This window comes from Pinus tabuliformis, chromosome 6 (genome assembly GCF_031772625.1).
Source record: "Pinus tabuliformis cultivar Carrire ecotype Pingquan chromosome 6, CPIR1, whole genome shotgun sequence".
NCBI classification, from domain to species: domain Eukaryota; kingdom Viridiplantae; phylum Streptophyta; class Pinopsida; order Pinales; family Pinaceae; genus Pinus; species Pinus tabuliformis.
Window position 1 is genome coordinate 487012953 of NC_142292.1, and position 25158 is coordinate 487038110.

Sequence of the window (25158 nt, forward strand, 5' to 3'; positions counted from 1 at the left end):
GTGAAGACATGAAGAAATTTTTTCAAAGTTCAAAGTCATTAACCAACACCATTTGTATCATTGTAAACCCAATATCTGAAAGTTATATTGTAAATGACACCAGTATGATCGTTTAAATATATAACAACACCTAGGTAAGCCTTTGATCTTGGGAACGAATTTCATCTTAAGAAGTTTTTGACCTCAACAATTTATGTGTTTTTCTTAACACAGATAATCGACAAAGTTTCTCTTCTAGCTTAATGCCCAAAGCTAGGGTGGAATCTCTTAACAAGGTCTTAGGTGAGTCCTAGTGTTATATCAGGTCTTTGGTAAAAGTGTGTTTGGGAATAATTTAGGCACATTTGGCTAAATTAGTTTATTACAAACACACTTGGTCTATACTGGATCATATTGTGTCGCAGAATTGGGAAATGCCATAAGGGTCTATGTGTAAAGGTGTATTCCCCCTTTGAGGGTTGAATTAATTGTAATACCTTGATGTAAAAAATATTTTAGTGCATCGTCCCTCATACTTAGACACCAAAGCTAAAATAATTGAAAGTTGAAAAATTATTAATGTCCTCTAGTGTCAATTAATTAATTTTTCTGGCTAAATTAATTTAACATCCTAAGTCAAGAAATTAATTAATTTTGAGTCAAAAATAATTATAGAGAAGTTAATTTTTCCATGTGGAAAATAATAAAAAATTCGTGGGTCAAAGAGAAATCAATTTTTGGAGGTCCCCCACCTAGGGAAAAATGAATATTTTAAGAAAATTTGAACCCTTGGACCTTGGTGGTTAAGCCAAAGTCAATTTTTTAGGAAATTAATCCAAAATATTAATTTTTGGATTAATTAAAAGTGGGTTTGAGGAAAAAATTGATTTTTTCCTCAAAATTAAAAATTTGATGGTGAAGATTAAAAGATGATCAAACTATTTGCGACTGTCGAGATTATTTTGACGAGGATAAAGCCAACTAGCTATTATTTTCCCCTTGGATGGGTTCCTCTATATAAATAAGTCATTTTGCTTTTATGGAATATCTTTTGGATGATATAATTCTTGAATGCTAGTATTGAGTTGTTGCTCTGTTGGGAACATTTGTGTCATAATAGAAAGATTTTGGTGTTTAGTTCATGGTGTTTTTCTTCCGCTGATTAGTGGTATGTGCTATTTATGTGATCTTATTTCGAGCTGAATATTGATTAATAATTGTTATTTCATTTGTCGGCAATAAGAACATTCTATTGATATATTCTATCTTAAGTGATCTGATTCACTATATGATCTAACAATTTTCTTGAGAATATAATAGAGATTTATAGGTACGCTAGCCCTTGGGCTTCAAGTTCACAAACTGTGGGGAAAGACTAACTATGTTTGGGCTTTGAGATTTCTTTATGGTATTTGATTTTGCTGGAGGGTTTCAACGAATATTTATTTTTCAAAAATATACTCATCAATTGTTATTTATCCAAAAATATATTCTCTAAAAATTTTAAATCTTGTAGATATTGTATATTTGTAAATAATTTCTAACCCATATGTTTTTCAACAATTGGGATTTTATCATTTTTGGGGTTTTGAAATTTTGTATATATATTTGGGGTTTGGCATTCTTTGATTTATTTGTGTAGGTTGATTTTTCAAGTTGATCAAAGGATTTTGTTGAGCAGATCTAGGCCTAGGAAGGTAAGATCTAGCCTCGAAACTAGCGTTCAGCCCTAAAGAGGAATTCGTCCAACATTTTTGTAGCATAATTGTGGAGATATTTTTTGTAGGATTTCGAAATTTTTTAGGCCCTAAGGCCTAGCCCTCTAGTCCTTCCTGGCCCTCTTTTCCCCTCAGCCTCCTTGGTTTGGCTAGCCGTAGGCTTGAAAACACCCCAGTCTCCCTTGTTTGTCCTATTCATGGGCCTAAAAAAGCCTAGACCCTCTTCCTTGACCCTTGTTGTGACCTTTTGGAGGCCCTTCACCCCCTCGCCCCCCTCTTTTGACTAGGTCGTAGCCCCTAGGGGCTTAAACCCTAGCCGCTAGCATTTATAGGGCTTTTTCTACCCTTGCGTCAACCATTAAGGGCTTGGCATCAGCCCTTGTGGGCTTGTCTCCCCTTGCCGTGACCTTTTCCAGGCTCTTTTGACCTCTCTTTGCCCTTATTTGGCCTCTAGCCTTGTCTTGTACCTCTTCTAGCCCTAGTCTTGGGGTTTTCTAGCCTTCTAGCCGTTGCCCTAGGGCCTAGCCTTACATTCAATCATTTGTAATTTTTGCATTGTTTCAGTGGGTTAAGATAGTGGTTTTGCAACAATATTAGAGCTAATTTTGTGGTTGCAAGTACCCGAGTTTATTGGAGGTCAAATTAGCCATCTTTAACGCCTCAAGGCCTCTTGGTTTGCTCTCTAAACCTGTTGTTTCATTACTGTCCTAAAATTGAATTCTGAAGTTTTTTATGACAGCAGTATAATTAAGGCCTAAACACATGTTTTATAAGCCTAAATTCATTACAAATTCATCTAAAGCATTGTTAAGTAAACCTAATTCAATTTCAGTGCATTTAAGTGAGTTTCTTGTGGACTGTTCTGTTTATTTCAGATCTGATATGTTTGCTACAGCCACATAAAAATACCTACAAAAGTGAATAAATTTCATAACAGTGGCATAATAACTCATTGGTAGTCATATTTTATCATTATATTGTCTCTTGCACTCATTGAGCTTGCATCTCTATGCATATTTAATCATTTTTTGAAGGCTAAAATAATTATTCCGAGGTTTGAAATTTACTGCATAAAGTCTGATATAAAAAATTACAGTGGTGATAAAAGTGGTTGAATGTCATCTAATCTCATTTAGCTTTTGATTCTTATACGTTGTGAATCCTAGATAGGTATTTAATTGAGTAATTGGGTGTTTTCTTATTTGCTGCAATCATATGTTTAGTGGTTGATCCATATTTCTTCTCTGCACCTTTGGCATCTATTTGCACTCTTACATCCAACTTCCAAGTGACCTAATCAAGTTGGTAAGTGTTTAGGCAAGATTGGCTAATTGCTCTAAGTAACATTGTGATTAATGATCTTGTTTCTCATTGCTATCATTGGACAATTGGATACATTGTTCATTGTTGGATTGGATATCTTTTGCTAAATTAGTGAAGAAGCATTAATCTTGTTTTAATCACTTGGGCAATCAGTCTATTGGTATTATTGGTAACATTTTATGGCACCGTTAAGTTTTGCGCACTCTTCTCTTGTGGTTGAGATTGTTTATTGTTTAAGTCTTTCATTATTCGTTGAAGATCATTGTAATCAAGTACTTGACAACATTAAGTAATCTCACCTTAAGAGCACTCATCCATCTCTTGTACTTGCATTCTAGGATTAGTCTCTTGCATTAATTAATTTACTTCCAAGCATAAACTTGGTCGATAGAGTGACAAACCCACTTTTCTCACCTAGCTTGATGAGCCTAGCACCTCTTTAGTGGTTAACATGGTGACTTTGCAGTCATTAGAGCCATAGTCTCTGCAGCGCCGGAGGCATTGGGTGGTTAGAACCCTAGGGGAGGTACTGTTAACCAAGCCTCAACTTGCTTCCCCACGGTTTCTCTCTCACAACCTACTCTAGAGACTAGGTTCAAAACACTTAAGAGGAAGGATACACTCAGATAGGCATATAACTTTAAAAAACCAAGTTTTTGCATCTCACTTAGATTTTAGGACTCGCATCTCATTTGGGATAGTGAAGCATCCTTAAGCAACCACTGTTCATCCGATAACTTGGTAATAAAAATTTTTAAGCAAGTAATTAACTCCATTCAAGGCACTGGTCTTTCACGATAATCTAATAAAATCATTTAACTTGCTAATTGAACCAAGTTGCTAGGCCATTCAGTTGTGTCTCCCGGACTTGTTGATTGCCCACAAGTCTCCCATGTTCACTTTTCCTAAGGTCTACCCATCATAGGTTGTTGTAGGGAGACAACTGGAATGGAGATGATGGGGATCAGAGTGATAGCCCCTATCCTTAGCGCTGTTGCATCTTTCCTGTACAGTTTGGGCGAAATCAGGGGCACATATCTCTTCAATGTTGAAATCAACACAAAACATGAGCATATCTACATGCACATCTATACGTCAATGAGCCCACAGATCAGGATAGTTAATGCCAATGAATTAAAACAGAGTTGATATGGAATGTATTAGATGTTGCCATAAATTATAATCACACCATGAAATTCAAACAACAACGACAGGAATTCTCGCTGGTACAAGCATTTATCCAACTCCAACAACGAAAAATCCAAATCCAACAACGAAGATTCCAACGCAGTAATGGTAGAAATAACTTAACCAACAGATTCAGTGATGTAGACAAAATAAATGCCATCAATCATCTAATGAATCATGCAGATTATACAATTCATGAATTAAGTCACAAAGAAACAAGAATTAATATAATCACTCTTTTAATTCACATACAATGACGTCATGGCTTGGCGGGCCTGATCTCCATTAAAATGGCCGCCCACAACAACATTGCATATTACAATTTAAAGAAAAATTACAATAACATGGATCATGATAGATCCATGATTTCCTCAACTCAATGCCCTAAATAACCTTGTGAGCCAACAACCAATTGCTAAGATTTGTAACGATTTGCATATTTGTGCCAATAAATAACAAATTGCCTCTTTGCTTGACAACTGTGCCTTCCAGAAATTCGTTTTTTTTAAGATTTCTCGAAGGTATTTTGAATTTGACTTGGGTGTGTTGGTGCTCCTGCATCAGACACTTGGGGTGCAAAAATTTATGACCTCCTGGTCGTAAGCATCTAGTCTTCACGTAATAGCTAAACCTGTGAGTTGCAACAAAACCTTGTAGTAGCAAGTCTCCCCTTCTTGCTACACGAAACCTCATCAAACTTCGATCTGCTGCAATCCTTTTGGGGATTTGATCTGCTGCCTACGCAACTCTTCGATCTCCCTCTTCAGCTCAGCACTGGGCCTTTTCAGCTCTGCTCTCCTGCTTCACCAAGTGAAAAACCGGTTACCCGATTCTCTACTGCAACAACTGATTAGATTTCTTCTACTTGTTAATTTCTGAATCAAGTTATTTACAATGTTACACAATCGACATCGAAACAAATCTACTACAACCTTCACAACATAAAAAAAAATACTGCGGAAACAAGTATTGAGCAAGAAAGAAATAGCACACACACAACTGACATCGTTGTTTTTGGACAATGTCCCCGAAAAAACCCAATGTGGGAAAACTGGTGCAGCAACTGAGGGTTTTAATTACTATGTAGTAGTTTCTGAATACAATCTTTGGATGCCTTACTGGCTATCTGGTATAGAGAATCTACTAACAGAGAATTAGTGAGAAATACCTCACAGTATCACTGGAGATTCGACCTTGATCCAGCCACTAAATGGCTAGCCCCAATCTGCCTCTGCGCAGTCACCGCGCTGCTCTGCGTCACCACTTTTGGGGATTGCATCACTCCTTCTGGCTGATTGATCTGTTTGCTGGATGCTCTATGCTTTGGCCCTCCGGTCTCACACCTCGGACCCTGACCCTGGATCTGATCTACTCAGCAAATTCACGAATCTCCTCAAGGCCTCTGCGTTGCCTCAGCGTGGCTTTACACTGCCCAGCGTGGCTCTACGCTGCGTCTTCTAGATCTCTCTCTTCCTCCTTTGTAATGTATCTACAAATTAGGAAACACTCCAACCGGAAAACTATCCTCTCCCCTCCCTGCAAGAAATCTCCTTGATGAATCCTCCTGCAACTGCTACGTTGCTCTCTTGAAAAATCGATCTCTTGATCACCCTCAATGTATTTTTCCAAATGCCCATCAAACCTCTTCTTATAATCTTCTTGTTGATCAATCAACGGTCCAAATTAGATTCTAATCAATGGCTGAGATCATCTTGGCTTGATCCTCGTCTTCTTCTAGAATATTCACACCCAGTTTAATTAATACCCTTTAATTATTTTAATTTCCTAAGTTTAGATGTAGGCATCCATTAAAAATAATTAATAATTTTAATTAAACCTCCTCCGGGTGGAATTTCCCAAAACGATTTTTAGGTATTATGAAATTCATGTGTCCTAGCGTCCCTGCAAAATCTTGAGGCTATAGCACATCCGATGCTAGCACAAATCAACACAGACTCTCCGGGTACAAAAATTTATGACCTCCTGGTCATAATCATCTAGTCTTCACGTAACAGCTAAACCTGTGAGTTGCAACAAAACCTCTGCGGTAGCAAGTCTCCCCTTCTTGCTACATGAAACCTCATCAAACTTCTCTCCTCTGAGCTCAGTCTTTTGGCATCTTAGCTCCACTTCGTCTAGAATCATTTGAGCAGTCCTTGCTCTAGGCTGCTGCAAATCTTCTCACATTCCTTTGTTGCTACTTGCACAAAAAAAAAGAGCATGTGCTTTTTAATCATCTAAAAATTGCCTTCCCCACATCTTTAAGGTAGGATTTCCCTTGCTTTGATACCAAATGAGAGCACGCAAAACAGAGTTTTCTCGTTTCAAGTTTTTCATGTCACTGATCGAGGGACTGTGGGTTATGGACCCACGATTACCTTGCAAGAATTGTGCTAAATATGAGCTCATAGTCTCCGGAAGCCAATTATCAACAACCACATGGTCTTCTTTAACACAAAATCTCCAAATCTTTTCATGGGCCATGTTACCCACCATTTTGTGGGTGATATCCCTAGGAGAATTTTTTTCTCCAAGATGGTCCTCAGTCGGCAGCCAATAGCCCCTTGCAGCCACCAACTAACTCGTTGTGTCATCTCCGCCACCTAAGGTAGCCATGTGGTCCCTCACCCATCTGCCATGATCATATGTTTGAAGGTGGGCCTTCCGAACCTAAAGGTATGCCTTCTCATTTGGTAATTGAGTATTGTAGTTTTTTTATCATGGACAATTCTGGGCATAGATTAATGGGGGGATTCAACGAAAAGATTGGGCTAGGTTTGTGCTTTTGTCCCCTAGACTTCTCTTTTGGATGTTAACCTTGGACCTTAGTCCTGCGGGATCTCTTTTACTGACCCTCAGGCTTTAGGGATGGTACTAGATGGGAAACCCCGATTTTGGTTGCGTGGTCCCGCTCCCTAATCCATATATATTATTCCCCTTCCACTCATTATAACCCCATTCATCATTTTTGTCACCTGGATCTACATTCCTCCACTGGGTCCACATAGTGTTAGCCTTCCCCTTGCCCACACCTTGGGTCGGGCCTGGAATGACGCCCCGGAGGTTGATGCAGCTGAAAAAAAAGAAGTAAAAAATTAATTGGCTGCATTCAACAAGAAGATGTACCAGAAAATGCAAAAGATGGTCGGGACAAACACATTTAGCACGTGGGAAAAAGCTAATATGTGAGCTCTACCCCATCATCATGGCCATCACCCCAGTTCCTATAGGTCCTAGATGAGCCTCCTTTATCATTCAGGACCTATGATTGTCCCAATCCCTGGTGGGCAATGAACCATCCTACCTTAAAGGGGGTATCCACTTCTATATCTCACACATCATGCTTTTACCCCTTGAGCCTCGAGTAACAGAGTTACATGCAGATGCAAAAATTCAGCGTGCACTTCCCAAGTCGGTCATCAGACCTTGGGAAGAGCTTGTCTATAACAAGCACATAACAGGTCTTGGATATGATAAGGAGGTTTCCTTTCACAATCTAGATTACTCAAAGTCCATCTAGTTTTAGAGTACTGGATTACTCCATGACAGTTCACCTTCAGTTGTTTCAGATTCTGGTCCTCTTCCATAATAGCCACAACAGATTGTTAAATGCCAACATTGTGACAGAGTTGGCTATGTGAAAGATCATTGTTTTGATCTTCATCCGTACAAGCATTGTGGTCATCGTACTCATTCTTCACACAGATGCTTCAAAAACAAGCCTCCTGCAAGAACAAAGATTCATCTTGGATGGATCGCTTCTTGGCAATGGGCTTCAATAGCCAAGAAGATATTTCAGTGATATGTCAGAACTTGTTCTAGAGTATTGAACAATCTTGCAGTTGAGTTTTCTCCACCATCTCACCTTGTATCTGACAGGGGGAGGAAGTGATGGTCATCTACAAGCTTCAAAGCCACATCAAGTGAGCCTGAGCCATAACTTGCCATACCAGGTTTAGAGTTGTAGCCATAGATAGAGATGTCCCTGAGCATGCCATTAGTTAGTGGTTAGCCTTAAACCATCTATGCGGGGTGAGAGCCTCCCTTTTCAGGTTGAGCTTCTTCCTCTTCAAAGAATTGGGGACACTTCCTCTACCAGAAGACTTCAACTTCTTGCCAGTTCTAGAAGAGTTCCAGGAATTGCATTAAGCATTCCAGAGTTGGTGGTCATCCTTAAACTACTGCAGGTTGTAGACCTCACTGTTTCATGTTGAAGGTCTCCCTCTCCAAATCATTAGGGACACTTCCTCTAGCAAAAGACTTCATCTTCTTGCCATCTTTGGAAGAGTTCCGGGAACTACACTAAGCGTTCTAGTGTTGGTGGTTATCTTTAAACCAGTGTTGATAATATCGGTATCGGGAAAATATCGGCGAGGGTTCGAAAAATATCTTATCGGAAATATCGGCGAAAATATCGGCAAAATATCGGCAAATATCGGCAAGCATAAAAAATGCATAATATATTCATTTTTTTCAGATTTCTAAACATATAAAGCAATAACAACATGAACTAAACACATTGGCACATAAATATGAAGAAGGCATTGATATATATGATGTCAAATAGAAATGATACATCAAACTTCAAAGGCGATACCAAATCCTGCTGATCCCTGATAATTGTCCAATCAAGGACTCAAACAAAATAACATCACATATCCTGCTGATCCCTGATATTGATAATTGTCCAATCAAGGACTCAAACAAAACAACATCACATATATAAAACTTTAAAAGTATTTCATCATCATGAGTTATAAACTTATATGTAGCAAAAGTTGCAAAACAAATAAAACTAGCAGCTATCTATCTGAGACCATTGGCCTCTCCCTAGCAGCTTTCTTTCTGTCTTGTTCAGCAATTGCTTCACGAGCTTTTTGTATAACCTCTGCACTAGAAACCATACAAGGCATCACATCTGCATCATATGCAGAGAGTTTAGCCAGATGGTATTTCAATCGTGTAATCCCTCCTGACATCTTGGTCCCACACAAGTTGCATGATATATATGCCTGATTTGCCCCACCAACAGCCTCCCCATACTCCCAAAATGGGTCCAAGGCTTTTGGCATAATTGACATTTGTAGTGAACTAATTCAAACCTAGGGCACAAAAAAAACAAAAAATTGGCATTAAATGAGTATAACTATACAGTGCCCAGCAAACACTCAAGAAACTATTTTAATTTTTAAAGCAACATCTTCATGTTTAGAATTTAAACAACAAAAGCAAGCATAAAAAATGCATAATATATTCATTTTTTTCAGATTTTTAAACATATAAAGCAATAACAACATGAAATAAACACATTGGCACATAAATATGAAGAAAACACTGATATATATGATGTCAAATAGAAATGATATATCAAAGGCGATACCAAATCGTGCTAATCCCTGATAATTGTCCATTCAAGGACTCAAATGTGGAGAACCAATACAAAATAACATCACATATAATAATAAAAGTATCTCATCATCATGAGTTACATGTAGCATAACAAATAAAACTAGCAGCTATCTATCTACTGCCCTCTCCCCCTTTTACGGGAAAACATGATGGGCTGTTTGCCAGGCCTGCCCCTAGTAGTAGAAGGCCCTGACACTGCCTCTGCACCTAATGTCAAATAATGAGTGATAGGCATGGAGCTATGCTCTCCTATATCTATAGCAGATGGTGTTGATGCTGATGCTCCCGCAGTGCCCTCCTCCTCCTGCTCCTCCTCTAAGTGCTGTTGCTCCTCTGACTCCGAGTCCTCCTCTTGCTGCCCTTGCTCTAATGGATCATCTGCCACTGGCTCTAACCATGAAGGTGACTCCTCCAATATGGGCTCCTGAGACTCCACCCTCCACGGAGACAATACATCAATATTGTCTAAGGAAATGGCATCTGGATCCACTGGTGATTCTATTTGCCTCACTCGAAGTCGGATGTTGTAATGCACATACACCAAATCGTTGAGGCGTGCGAACTCCAACCTGTAAGAGTGTCAAAAAAAGTAATGAGTCTTGACTCTTGACTCTTGACACTTGAAGGTCATAAATTAAAAATTAAAAATTACAATAAGTGTAATTGCTCAACTGAAGGCTTGAGTTCAAAGTTATACCTGTTGCGCTTTTTGGCGTGTATTTTCTCAAATACACTCCAATTGCGCTCACACCTGAAGAGCTACATGTTTGACTCAAGATTCGTATAGCCAAATTTTGCAAATTTGGTACCCTTGCACCATAGCTTCGCCACCAAAGATCTACAACAAAATAATGAAATAAAAAATTCAAAAACTTAAAAGTTAAAAGTTAAAAGTTAAAACATAATTAAATTCAAATTTCTAATTTCTAATGAGTGATGACTTGTCACTTACGTGGCATGAAGAGGGCCCTTTCCTTAATGGCATCATCAAAGCCAAATAGGCCAACACAATCCTGATAACTATGTATCTCGCGGTTGATTTTGCTACGAAGCTCAGAATCAGGTACCATCCTCTGAATACAGGAATGGAGCCCTTCCATCACCTCGCCATCAAAACGAAATTTGCATTTGTATGCAAATGCAGGGTTGAGGAAGAGTGCTGCTGCATGAATGAGTCGATGAAGCATCCCTGTCCACCGACTATCGATCACATCCCATAACATCATCTGCCTATTAAGGCCAGCAGAACCCTTGTCTGCATAATAGGAACGAATGGCCTCCTTGGCCCTATCCATGCCCTCATACAAATAAGGCATTGCAGGCTTCTCTCCATCCACCAATCTAAGAACCTTTACTATAGGTTCGCTAACTGCACATGCTTCTTGTACTCCACGCCAAAATGTCTCAGAGTACACCATTTTTTCAATGGCTCTCCCATCACGTCTCCTGCTGTATCTACAAGCACGCTAATCATCAGACACAAACATTTGCTTCAACTCGAACTGACATTGAAGCAAAGACTGAACAGTAATAAAGGTTGTGGCAAAACGTGTGATGGCAGGACGCCGCAACTCCTTGTTTCTAGTGAACCTCCTCATAAGGCTAAGAACAAAAGCATGGTTATAAATAAACTTGGGGATGCTCCTAGCCATATCAACTGCCTCCTTGATGAAGGAGAGTTTCCCCATATCCTCAAGCAACAAATCAAGACAATGCGCTGCACATGGAGTCTAGAACAATGTGGGATGCCTCTCCATAAGCATTCTGCCGGCAGACACATAATTAGCTGCATTGTCTGTTACGACTTGCACCACATTCTGCACACCAATCTCCTGAATGAACCCATCTAACAACTCACATATCGTTGCTGCATCTTTGATATGTTCTGATGCATCCAACGATTTAATAAACATGGTACCTTTAGGACAATGTACCAAGAAATTTAGAAGGGTCCTACCCTTCCTATCTGTCCAACCATCAGACATCACTGTGCATCCAGTGACTTCCCATGTCTGTTTCAACTCCGCCAATCTAGAGTTGATGTCCTGTTTTTCTGCTTGAAGAATTGGCCCCCGCAACTCCTCATATGTGGCACTTTTGTACCCTGGGCCCACAACAGCAATAGCATCACACATTGGTTGCCAAAATGGATTGGTTTTTGTGATGCTGAGAGGTAAGTCGCTCCAAAAAATACACCTCCCCATGACTCTATCTGCTTCTTCCTTCTCCTTTTTTTTATAAAGCGATTTTATGCCAGGTTGTGCTCCAGCTCCTGTTCGTGGAACAAAAAATGATGACCTCGCATTCACACTAGCAGTAGCGCTAGCATGTGATGGTGTGCCAGTTGTGGAGCCCCTCCCACTAGGGCCAGTAGGGCCACTACCCTGAACATCAAAATCAGGAGAAGATATCCCAAAAGATCTACCTGCACGTTCAGCTTTGTTTCTTTCCGCCTCTTCCTTCTTTCTGTCCTTTTCTTCAATTGCCTCAAGAGCTTTTCGTATAAGCTCCGGACTAGAAACTTGACAAATGCCAACATCATGTCCAGTGAGTCTAGCAAGATGGTATTTCAGTCGTGTAACCCCACCTGTCATCTTGTCCCCACACAATTTGCATGAAAGATATGCACGATTTGTCCCACCATCAGGGATCCCATACTCCCAAAATGGGTCCAAGTTTTTTGGCATATTTGTATTTTGTAGTGGGCTAACTCAAAAGGAAACCTACAGCACCAAAAAAAATTTGGAATTAGTAACTTAATAAGTAATATATAATATTATAAGTTTTTATTAAACTTATTATATTTTTAATTTTAAAATTAAATCATATTTTTAAATTTAAATTAAATATAAAAATGAATTTTTTTAATTATTTAATTATTATTTTGTATTTATAGGAATTTGTGAGTAAGTCTTCATTTTCACTACCATCCCAAGTTGAACTGTCCAGAGAATTTTTAAAGTATTAAATTAATAACAATAATAAAAACAAAATTTTATTTAAAATAAAATAATTCATTTTTAAAATAAAAAATTACAAATACACCTCCAAAATAAATCTATATTTATATTTTTGAGTTAAAGTTTAAATATATAGAGAGTATTAATTTTAACATAAGTCGGTAATAATAATAATAAGATTTATTTAGTTTTGATTATGAATAGGTTCTACTGTCTTTTTCAATGGAGATACTTAGATTTGCAGCGCCACATATGGCGATTGCAGAAGACTTGCAGTGTCTTGACGTCTATTACTACTAACGAATCACGAAAATCCTTTTTTCTCTCGAAATCTTTAGACATGCAGCGTCACAATATCTTTTTTCTGTCGCTATCCATGTTATTTTTTTGCATGGCTATCCAAGTCAATATCCCTTATTTCTGTCCTTGAGATACACAATATTATAAGTTTTTATTAAAGACAACGATTACAGTCTTCGTGGATTCCTGACGGTTATATATATTATATATTATAGTGGTAGCGGTGATTAAAACGAAAACTGGTAGTATTAATTTTTAAACGCATATGGTAGCGGATTGCAGAGACTGTAGGTACTAGGGCCACAGACAACGTGAACTATATGCAACATGAACAGAGCATAAATGATAAAATACAGTTGTAAACCAGCGTTTGTATATACACTGCCATACAGTAAACGCAGCGGCACTGAAGAGTGTGAAGACGATGTCGGATTCAATGATTCATACCTTTTAAGTTTTCTTGGCAGCCAAACGGTAAACCCTCCTTCGCAGCACCGACCGGTTCCGTCTCTCTCCAGCTCGCACGAAAACAAAATGACGGGCATCGAAAACTCAAAAACCATTTTATAAGTCGATACAACCCTAAACCGGCGATATTTACCCTCGTCTCGCGATATTTACTAAAATATCGCCGAAATTTTGGAATTCTCGCGCGAAATTCAAAACATGAAAATATCGCGATTTTTCGGGGGCGATATTTCAGCTCAGAGAAAATATCGCGATATTTGCGAATATCGCCGATATTTCGGCGATATTATCAACACTGCTTTAAACCACTCCCTTTATACCAACATTTCAAAGAGCACATTCAGCCTAGTTCTACCATGCATTTTTTGCACATTTTGTATTACATCTCTCTTCTTGGACTCATACATACCCCTTCGGATTAAGGGGGGGAATGTTGGACACCTAATCCTCTATGGATTGGTGTGGAATGTGAACAGCCACTGGAGTCCAAGAGACCACTTGGAATATGAATCCGGGTTACCCCATGTACTATAAATGTATATCATGTCAATAATATATGCAATGGAATGTTTATCTTTCTATTTCGTTGTTTACATTCCATGTGAGTTTAACAAGTTAATTAAAGAAAAATCATAAAAGGAAAAATTTATATAAAGAAGTGTGGAAGAATCAAGGTTGGGGCACCTCATGTACCACGATTGCTCCCTCCTATACCCTTGGGCTTCCATTGTATTAGCTACCCTTGTACCCCAACATGTGACCCAAGGCTGCCCCTTTCATTCCCTACTTCATTCATCTCTCCATCACATGCCACCACCCTTTTAAATGGTGTACCTTGGACATACTATTCCCTTTAGAAGTAGAAACCACCTTATAGGATACTTGGTTAACCCCACTTGGAGTTTGGAGACATTAGCACATGTCAAAGCCCATTATGGAAGGACATGCCACTGTGAAGTCCCCACTTGTTGTCCATGGTTTGTAATCTCTTTTACTCAATTTCCTTGATGACTTGTTATACTAGAAGGCTAGGGGACACATTGGATCTTATGCAAGATTGCAAGTGGTCTTCATCTTGGGTTTGGTCTCCTTATACGGGGTCCTAACACTCCAAAGGGATACATTGGCACATGTAGAGTGTGTGTTGAGAGCCATGGGCCTCCACAGCGATAGACAACACTCCATGGATCCCCAGAGATGTTCAGAAATTGCTCGAGATTCACCTATTGGACAAGGAAGATGCACCTGGTTCACCTTTGCCCAGACAGCCCCGCAATTGTACCATGCACTTGGAAGATGACCCAGGAATTGTATACTGATGTGGCATCACTTACAGCATCATCTGAGCCCTTGCAGATGGTCTACAAGCATTTTCAATTTACTTGGAGACCCACGAGGTCACTTGTGTGCCCTCACACCCATTGGGAGCACCACGGGTTTATTATGTGGAGAACAAGGGGCCAACCACTTGTCCATTACTTTTGGAAGTCCTATTCACCATTATGGCACTTATAGGCTTCATCAGGGTTCTTAGAGAGCCCAACGATGTGTATTATTGATCGTTCGACCTCTTGAAAGGTTTGTTATTTTGTTTATGAGCTAATTTGGTGGGCTTGTCACCAAAAGTTAGTTATTTGCACATTATTTCTATTTTAGGGGCTAATGTTGGCTCAAATAGCTAAATTAAACTCCTTAGAGGTGTATAAATACAAATGATGGGAGTTCAATTCTCATCATCATTTGGTTTGGACTTGTATCTCTCTTGAGATTTTTGCTATTCCTTCTTGGTGGATGAAATTTTGGAGCATGGATGAATTTTGATGTATGGATTGTCTTTTCTTGTCTTGAAGCTTCATGATTGGAAAGTTTATTGGTGGTTGGAATCTGGATATGTTCTCTTACATGTAAGTACAAAATTAACACTATTATTCTTTTACTTTGTCACATGCATTTATAATGATATTTTCGGTATACTAGGGCTAGTTGTTGCACGCATTTATTGCGAAATTGTGGAATAATGTTTCTATATAGAATATCTCTATGTAGGGGCCATGTATGTTGAACGAATTCTCCTAGGGATAATTCTATGATCAATTTTTTCTTGATCGATTAGGGCTCCTAGGGCATCATTTTCCCGACAACCCACCCATAAGAAAAATTCAATCTCTTAGCCTTTACTGTGTGGGTTTCTCCTAGGCATCCTCCAAATTTGAGGAAACTCTGACGGTGGGGTTGTGAGATATCCCAAGCCCTAGCCTTGAGATTGGTTTTGGCCCTAAGTTTCCCTAGGCTAGTTCGTCGTAGGGATCATTTTTCCCCTACAACTAAAAATCCATTCTTTGGTCCCTTTCTCCTCTTTGTTTAGCTCAAATCTATCATTGGTTGCTAAACTCCTTTCCCTTGACCTAACCTGGGTTCACTTGGTCCCATGTAGCCCCATACCTTTGAAAATTTAACTCTTCAAAAACCACTTGAGAAACCAAGTCCAACAAGGATTTTAGGGTTTTGGAAGCTCCTTTACAATTCATACTCTTTAACCCTAGCCCTTAAATCCTCATCCCTTTCTCTTGGGAAGCCTTGTACTTTGCTTAAGACGCAAGCAACTCCCATTCTTGAGCCTCCCCTAAGAAAGGGTTCCTGAGATCATTTCACACCCATCTTAGTTGATCTATCCTTTATAAGTGATTCTCTATACACTGAGTCTTCTCCCAACAGTGAAAGTCCATAAAGAGTAGGAAGCTATAGTTGTGGTGACAATGCGCTTTTAGCTTCATTGTTGCTCTTGACCTAGCAAGTGCCCCTCTAGGACCTGTTGCTAGTTTGAGCGGTAACAGGCCACATATCTCTTAATGTTGAAATCAACACAAAACATGAGCATATCTATATGCATACCTATGTGTCAATGAGCCTGTGGATCAACATAGTCAAGTGCCAGTGAATTGACACGGAAGTGATATGGAATGTATTGAGGGTAGCAATAAATTATAATCACACCATGAAATTCAAACAACAATGACACGAACCATTGCTGGTATGAGCGTTTATCCAAATCCCATAACAAAGAATCCAAATCCGACAACGAAGATTCCAACATAGTAATGGCAAAAATAACCCAACCAGCAGATTCAATGATGTATACAAAATACATGCCATCAATCATCTAATGAATCACATAGATTATACAATTCATGAATTCAATCACATAGAAACAAGAATTAATATAATCACTCTTCTATTTTACATACAATGACGTGATGGCTTGATGGGCCTGATCTCCATTAAAATGGTCGCCCACAACAACGTTGCATATTACAATTTAAAGAAAAATTACAATAACGTGGTTCATGATAGATCCACAATTTCCTCAACTCAATGCCCTAAATAACCTTGTGAGCCAACAACCAATTGCTAAGATTTGTAATGATTTGCCTATTTATGCTAATAAATAACAAATTGCTTCTTTGCTTGACAGTTGCACCTTCTAGAAATTCATTTTTTTGAAGATTTCTCGAAGGTATTTTGACTTTGACTTGGGTGTGTCGATGCTCATGCATCACTAAGCCTAACTTAGGGAAATAGATTAACTAAAGGGAATTAATTGAGAAAGGTGAATGCTCCAGAAACTCACACAGATTGAGTTTGAGGTGATCTTAATCGTTGATGGGGATCTAATCATGGTTGTTGGTTCACCTACGAGAGATTATAAGAGCAGGACGATGGGGATGGAGATAGAGACACCAAACACATCGAGTGGGTGAATGAGCTAGGAAGATTGAATTTCCCATAGAGAAGAGATTCAGCTAGGAAGAGAGTTCGAGCTAGGAGATCAGTAGCAGAGGCAGAGGAGCAGCAATAGAGATTTTAGAGTAGATTTCCATTGCTGGAAGAGTCAACTAGAGGTGGTCGAGTTATTCCATAGGAGGCTACGCAGGGACTACATAGGTAGCTTCGTAGGGCGGTTTGATTTGGCTAAGGAGGTCGATTCAATTGTCGGAGGTCAAGATAATTTTCCCGAGGACCGAAGAATGACTTCCAGCAGTAGTAGGAAGATTCAGGCAGTGCGAGTTACAAGTTGTGTAGGGGTCTTGGATAGCTAGTTCGAGTGGCCGGATTGTTGCCGGATTGCTTGTGGAGAAGGGAAAATTTTCATTACTAATTTTTCCAATGATTCCCTTGGAGAGGATTGCCAATTTGGCATCTAGATTGTACTCAGAAATTTTGTTGCTGAAGAATAATAAGAAAACCCTCATTTGTTGCATCGCTTTTCCCAGATTGGCTTTCTCCGGGAACATTTATCCAAAATAACGGTGTCATTTTTATTGTATGTGTGTGCTCTATTTTTTTAGTTCCATTTTTATTTTCCACGGTATTTTTATGGTGAAGAAATTGTAGTGTGATTTATTCGTTATTTTGTCATAACAAAAAAAACTACATAATTAATCAGTTAGAAGAATAAATTCTAGTCACTGCATTTCAAGGAAATTTTCACACCTTGCAGATCCTCTTATTGTAACAATTCTACATGGCTATTGCATTTCACAATATTCCTTAAGCATATATAGTATCTGTTGATCTTGGCAATGACCTTACCAAAACATCACCGGTTATCTTGATCTTAGATCTAAAACTGGTTTTGAAAAAAAAAAAAAATTATTTCTTGAAAGGAAACTAAAAGTTCAAAAATAAATGTCCAAATAAGTTGAAATAGGATTTTTATTGATATCCTTCGGTTACGAAAAAAATGATTAAGGGACTGAAAGGAAAGACAAATCAGCATGGAGGTACAACTAATGAGTGATAATTATTAGTTTTGTTTTTTGGTAGCTAGTCAGTAAGTGGTTTGGTTTTGTGTAACCATATTGATTTTGTTTTCCGTAGTTGATGGAAAATACATTTATAAACATTATAGGGTGCATGGAAAGGTTAACTCATGATGATCCTAAAATCCAAGTTCAGAAATTATATGAACATAATTTCTGACTTTTAGAGATTCAGTTAGGAAATAAGTTCAATTCCTATGAACTTGTGGTTTACAGTTTGAACTTGAAAATGTGACACTTGGAGGAATAAGAACATCCATACTCAAATAAGATTCCTTTAAAGCTACATGTCTTTAGGTACAAAGAGCATGCATGATAAATTTCTCTTCCCCTTGCAACTATTTGGTACTTGTGTATCTGAGAGAGTCCACTTGGAAAGATTCGCTTTTCTCAGGTTTTACTTTGTAGTGTTATTTGTGATGTTTGTTATAATGACAAGGTTGAAATTTGTCTTTGTGTTGGGTAAACTGGAAGCAGAGGAAGATAGCATTTCACGTTGATTGAGTTTGAAAAATTTCCTTCTTAACAAACTTAAAACATTGTTACCGATAAAACAGAGCATTATGTTACCAGTTAAATGTCAAGTAATACTTTACTCATGCTTATTCAATTTCCAAAATAGGTTAAAACCTGTGATGGACGTAAGAATGGCTACCAGATACAAGCAATCCAAAAGAAATATAACATATCATTATGCTTTTTTATTTTCATTTTTATTAACATACATGAAATTGAGGATGGTTTTTTCATTTTTATAGATAACCTATATGCAAGCAATCCAGAAGAGATAGAACATTCTATTACAATTTTCTCTTTTCATTTTTATAAATAACATGTATACAAGCAATCCAGAATAGAGACATAAGTGGAAGGAGGATTTTTTCATTTTTATACATAACCTGTAGACAAGAAATCCAGAATAGACACATAAGTGAAATGGAGGATTTTTCCATTTTTATACATAACCTGTATACAAGAAATCCAGAAAAGACACATAAGTGAAATGTTGGAGGAAAACGCATACCTGTAAGTCTTTAACCGTGAGGCCTTTTGCTGAATGTTTAAAGTATCCCAAAAGAGAAAAATAAATGAAATGGATGGCTTTTTCAGTTTAGTAGATAACCTGAATACAAACAATCCAAAAGAAATATAACATTCCCTTTAAAAAAACAATCATTTTTATAGATAGTATGTATACAAAGCAATCCAGAAGAAGCATTTAAGTGAAATGGAGGAGGATTTTTTCATTTTATAAATACGCTGTATACAATCAATGCAGAAGAGACACATAAGTGAAAAACCTGTAAGCCTTGTGGAATGGAGAAAAACGCACCACTGTAAAGTCTGAAACCAAGGGATCTTTTGACACATAAGTGAAATGGGGGAAAACGCACACCTGTAAGTCCTTACTAACCAAGATGTCTTTTGTTGAATTTGAATTTTCAGAATGAAACCAAGAGATCTTTTGACACATAAGTGAAATGGAGTGAAACGCACACCTGCAAGTCCTTACTAACCAAGATGTCTTTTGTTGAATTTGAAATTTCAGAATGAGAGACGCAAGTAAAAGTGAAATGGAGGGATTTTTCCTTTCAATAGAAAAAGTTCCGCCACCCAGATGTTTTATGATCTATTCCTTATAGTAGTTTTTGTTTTCCGATAACTGAATATCCATCAGTCATCAGTACTATTACCATCATGTTCCATCATGAAGAAAAAGAGCTGCATCTTTCATATTTCAGTGCGGATATTCCATCCTTATAGTAGTTTTTGTTTTCCAATAACTGAATATCCCTCAGTCATCAGTACTGTTACCATCATGTATTTCATATTAAAGCGCGCTGCATCTGCTGATGTTCCATCTTGAAGAAAAAGAATGAGCTGCATAGCAATTGAATTGGTGGCACCGCCCGGACTTGAACCGGAAACCTTCAGTGTGTTAGACTAACGTGATAAACAACTACACCACGGCACCATGTCCACGTAGAAACATGCATAATATCGATGTACACCAAGGAACAGATGAACATTAACAATATTATGTCAACAAACTTATTCCACCAATCCAATTTCCAATAATTCTGTTTATTGTTAATCTATGAAGAATTTTTTATGTTATAATAACAAATTGCTTTTTCTTTGTTACCCTCTTTCCTCAAAGCATAGTGATGATCGTTGGAATTAGGGTTGCTGTTAGACTAAAACCAGTAAGTATATAATCACCAATATTAAAGGTGGTTGGTCTATGTTAAAAAATAAAACCACTAGGTATATAATCATCTATACTAAAGGTGGTTAGTCCATGTTGCAAAATACACCAGGAAAGATGAACACAACGTGCAACAATGATTAAAGATGGTAAGCGATTCACTATAATATGACAACATTCAATGAAAGGGCTGGTAGTTTTTTTTAACGAGCAGTGATGAGATTTTCAAAATGTCCATTAAAATGAACGGACAGAACGCATTTGTTTATTCACCTTAAATCAAATCGCACTAAGGTGTTGCAGTGCAGTCAGTAATGGATACAGACTGACACACATGAAACAACCCAACAAGTAAAAGATTATCGAAACTTAAAATTGAAGCCACTTTGGATGCAGCGCATATCAGAGTCAGGTTTTGATGGGACTTCTGAGAACCTATGTGGTATGAAAGCATTTCCGCTAAATTCACAAAATTTATAATATTGATTATTCAGTCGCTCACTTCTCCACCCTGATGGAATATATGGGTTAAAGACAACTCGTTCATTGATTAAGAAAAAAATATAAATATTAGTCTACGTGTCATCTATCCCTTGTCGTATAATCCGGTTAGGATACATGGTTTTCACCTAGGCGACCCGCCATCAAATCCCGGCAACGGAAAAGCATTCCCCTTTTTGTGGAATGGGAATTATCGAGTTGCAGTTGTTAGGGGAGCTCAATTGATTAAAACCTTGTTTAATGGGCGCAACCCATCGATTGATTGTTACAATATTGTCTCGGTCTTTGCTAGTTTGCCTTCAAACGTGAAGGGCTAATGTAGTAAGAACTGGATATTGCGTTGCACAGGAAATGTGCACAGAGTTTTCCTTCAAAGTTAAGGACCAAATAGAACTTTAATGACATGTTTCGTTGGTGAATCTGTTCATTGTCCAACATTTTGATGTAAGCCGCGATCAATTCAACATCCTAACTTGCATATGGCCCCATAGCGTTGCACAACAAACGTGAACAGTTTTCCTTCAAAGTTAAGGACTAAACAGAACTTTAATGACATGTTTTGTTGATGAATCTGTTCATTGTCCAACATTTTGATGTAAGCCACGATCGATACAACATCTTAACTTGCATATGGCCCCAGGCAAGTTAGTTATATTGCAGCACAGCCACAGAATCAACTTTCCCCAACTATTTTTTTTCCGTCCATCTTGTTAAATCATGTCGGCAAAGATTGCACGACGTCTTCCTATTAGTGTTTCTTGGACTGGTGATACCCTCTAGAAATGGTGTATTAGATGCCAATTGCAAAACACATACTCGCACCAATTTTCAGCTCCTTCTGTAGGCCTCACAGAATATTGGCAACCTTGTATAAAAAAATTATTAACCATACAACCTTATATAACATTTTATTAACTATTAATTCATCTTACCCTTCATCAGTAAACTTTAACCTTAAATAACATTTTATTAACTATTGATTCATCTTACCCTTGATTTGTAAACTTTTTTCAAGTTCTTTTTAATTTGAAAGAATTTATATGCCATGCGCATGTAATGAATTGCACATATTCCTCATACTGAATAGTGTAACATTAAAATGTTTAAAACTTTGGTTGAATTGGAAATATTTTTGAAACCAAATCAGAGACCCAACATGGTTTGTCAAGAAAGCTAAAATTATTTCAACATCCAAGCTTGTCCATCTTTCCCAAACACATGGCCATGGCATTGGTAGAAAAAGGTCTAATTAGCTAGTTCACAAGAATCTAGTCATCCCCTGAAAAATGGCATCTTGGGCCCTGAAAAATGGCATCTTGGGTCCATTAGTGGCTAGAGATTGGATTTATAGTATTCTTTGCACATATCCTCATAATGAATAGTGTAACATTAAAATGTTTAAAACTTTGGTTGAATTGGAAATATTTTTGAAACCAAATCAGAAACCCAACATGGTTTGTCAAGAAAGCTAAATTTATTTCAACATCCAAGCTTGTCCATCTTCCCCAAACACATGGCCATGGCATTGGTAGAAAAAGTTCTAATTAGCTAGTTCACAAGAATTTGGTCATCCCCTGAAAAATGACATCTTGGGTCCATTAGCAGCTAGAGGTTGGATTTATAGTATTCTTTATCAAAAACATAAATTATCTTGGTAGTAAGATAGGGATTGTCACTTGCCTAGACCCTTCTTGAATTCACAAAATTCCTCATCCAGTTCAATGATTTTGTATTGTGTTGTTATACTTTTCCATTAATCATGGTTCAAATCCTTTGCCTTTTCCAAAATATGATTGTTGATACCGTGACACTAGAACCTCAACCTGAGAGTATTGTAGAAGCAAGAAACCCTGAGACTTTGAGAGATCAAAATGAATGGAGGTAATATGTTAAATTTCCATCGACAGTCAACCTCATGATGAGTCTTCAGGTATCTCTCTAGACATTTGGTTGCTACTAACAATGTAAACTTTGAAACGGGAACTGATACTGTTACCCGTTTTGTAGAGATAGCAAAAAAGTGACCCGATTTTGAAAATGGGTGATGCAGAATACTCATGTTTTGTAGAGATAGCAAAAAAGTGACCCGATTTTGAAAAGGGGTGATGCAGAACACACATGTTTTTTTTAGAGCATAGTTTTTGGCACTTTAATTTTTTTTAATTTTTTTTTATGTACATTGTGTTTTAGAATAGTAGTGATTTTCACGCTGATTTTAAAAAGTGGTTATTCTGCATCAGACCATTTTTTTAAAAGACCTATTTTTTTACTTTAACTTTTCTAATATATGTAATGTAAATAATTATTTTGTAAATTTAATAATTTTGGAAGTGGTCTTCTTCTTCATATTTTCTTGTTTTTATTTTTATTTTTTATTTTTTGATAGTGAGGTTTTTATTGATTTGCATATTTAAAAAAGAAGGTCAATATTTTGCATTTTCCATATTTTACATATTTATACATCGTTAATTAAATTTTCAATCCAAATGAAATAATTGTCTCTAAAAAACAAATATAAAATTATATATAAAAAAAGACAAAAATAAAAAAGTGTTAAAAAAATTTATCTTATAAACCATAAAACACTTCGAAAAAAAAATTACATATATATATATATATATATATTAAGTCCATAAAAATTGAGAAAAAAAAAAAAAAAACATTAACAAAAACTAGGAATAAAATTTTAAAAACAAACTAGTTTAAAAAAAAAAAAAAAATTAACCAAAAAATAAATTAAAAAAACTAATAAAATAAATATTAAAAAAATGGTTAAAAAAATTATCTCACAAAAAAAAATATTAGCAAAACTGAAAAAAAAAATAAAATAAAATAAATAAAAAAAAAAAAGTTTAGAAAAAAATAGAAAATTAACGAAAAAAAATTGAAAAAATAGTAAAATTAATATTAAAAAAAAAAAAATAAATTCAATTATAAAAGAAAAAAAAAAAAATACGTAATTTTTATTTAAAAAAATGTAATTATTGTTTATTAAACATACATATTTTATTTTAAAAAATATATATTAAAATTTTATTTTATTTTTAAACAACCTTTTTTATTATTTAAAAAAAAAATTATAATTTTTTTAAAACAATTTTTATTTTTATTTTTATTTTTTCCCTAAAAATACAAATTATTAAATCTACGTTTTATATTTAAAAAAATAAATAAATAAATAAAACCTAAATTTTAAAAAAAAATTACATTTCTTTTTTATTTAAAAAAAAATTGATTTTTTAAACAATTCTTTTTTTATTAAAAAAAAATTATAATTTTTTTTTTTTTTTTAAATTATAATTTTTTTTTTAAACATTTTTTTTGTTTTTTATTTAAAAATATAAATAATAAAAAAAATGATTTTTTAAAAAAAATTATATATATATTTTTATTTAAATATTAAAAAATTATTTAAAAAAATTTAAAAAATTTAAAAATTAACATTTTTTTTTTAATTATTAAAAAAAAAAAATTTATGAGCCCCGGTCGCGCCACCACAGGCGGCCGGTGGGCGGCCCGTTGATTCTCGGAATCGACGTGCCGCCCACCGGCCGCCTGTGGTGGCGCGGCGGTGGGCGGAGGGGCTGCTCAGTTCTATCTTCTCACCACGATCAAGGATCTTTTCAATATTGTCCATCATAACGCCTTTGACCTCTGGAACCTGAGCCTTGGTTTTGGCTAACTTATTGATCTGTTCTGGATGCTATGCACAATAGTCCATGTTCTCTTTCAATTTTGGCCCAAATTCCTGGTTAAGACCGTTGGCAATAGCTACTTCAGCTCTTCCATCACTATATGTCTTCTTAAACTCATCTTTAATGCGCTCCAGGAAGGCCATCGGTACTTGTCTTCCAGCTGATTCATCTACCACGACACAATATGTAAATCCATCTTCAACGAGATAATTAAAGGTGTGGTGTTGACAGTCAAATGTGAACTTATTGCTGGTGGTCGGGAGCTTCTGGAGGCATTGGAAAGCTATGGTGGTAAAATTCCCAGTAAATTCTATGTACTCTGCCAATATGACCGTCCCTCTCGAAACAAAACCGTAAATGAGCGACTGATCGACCATTCTTTTGGCCTGATTTTGAACGAAGCCGTTGCTTGTGCTGGCCCTCAATAACAGGAAAAGAGCAAGTCTACAGAAGAATTCAGCGGGCTGATGAGTAAAGTGGTCAGGATATCGAATCCCGAAGCAAACAAGAAGATGGGAGAAGGAGCACGAAAAAAGTTTCTTGCTGCTCACGACCGTACTGACGTTATGGACACTGCTCCAGGCATAC

General features: G+C 36.9%; 1 non-coding gene and 1 pseudogene across 1 annotated transcript; both read right to left on the reverse strand.

Moving 5' to 3' along the window:
- Positions 1-38: 38 nt before the first annotated feature.
- Positions 39-24947, reverse strand: LOC149259420 (putative vesicle-associated membrane protein 726 pseudogene; annotated as a pseudogene).
- On the reverse strand, positions 20067-20140 carry TRNAV-AAC (transfer RNA valine (anticodon AAC)). Its single transcript has one exon. It is a non-coding gene; the product is annotated as a tRNA-Val (tRNA).
- Positions 24948-25158: the final 211 nt, after the last annotated feature.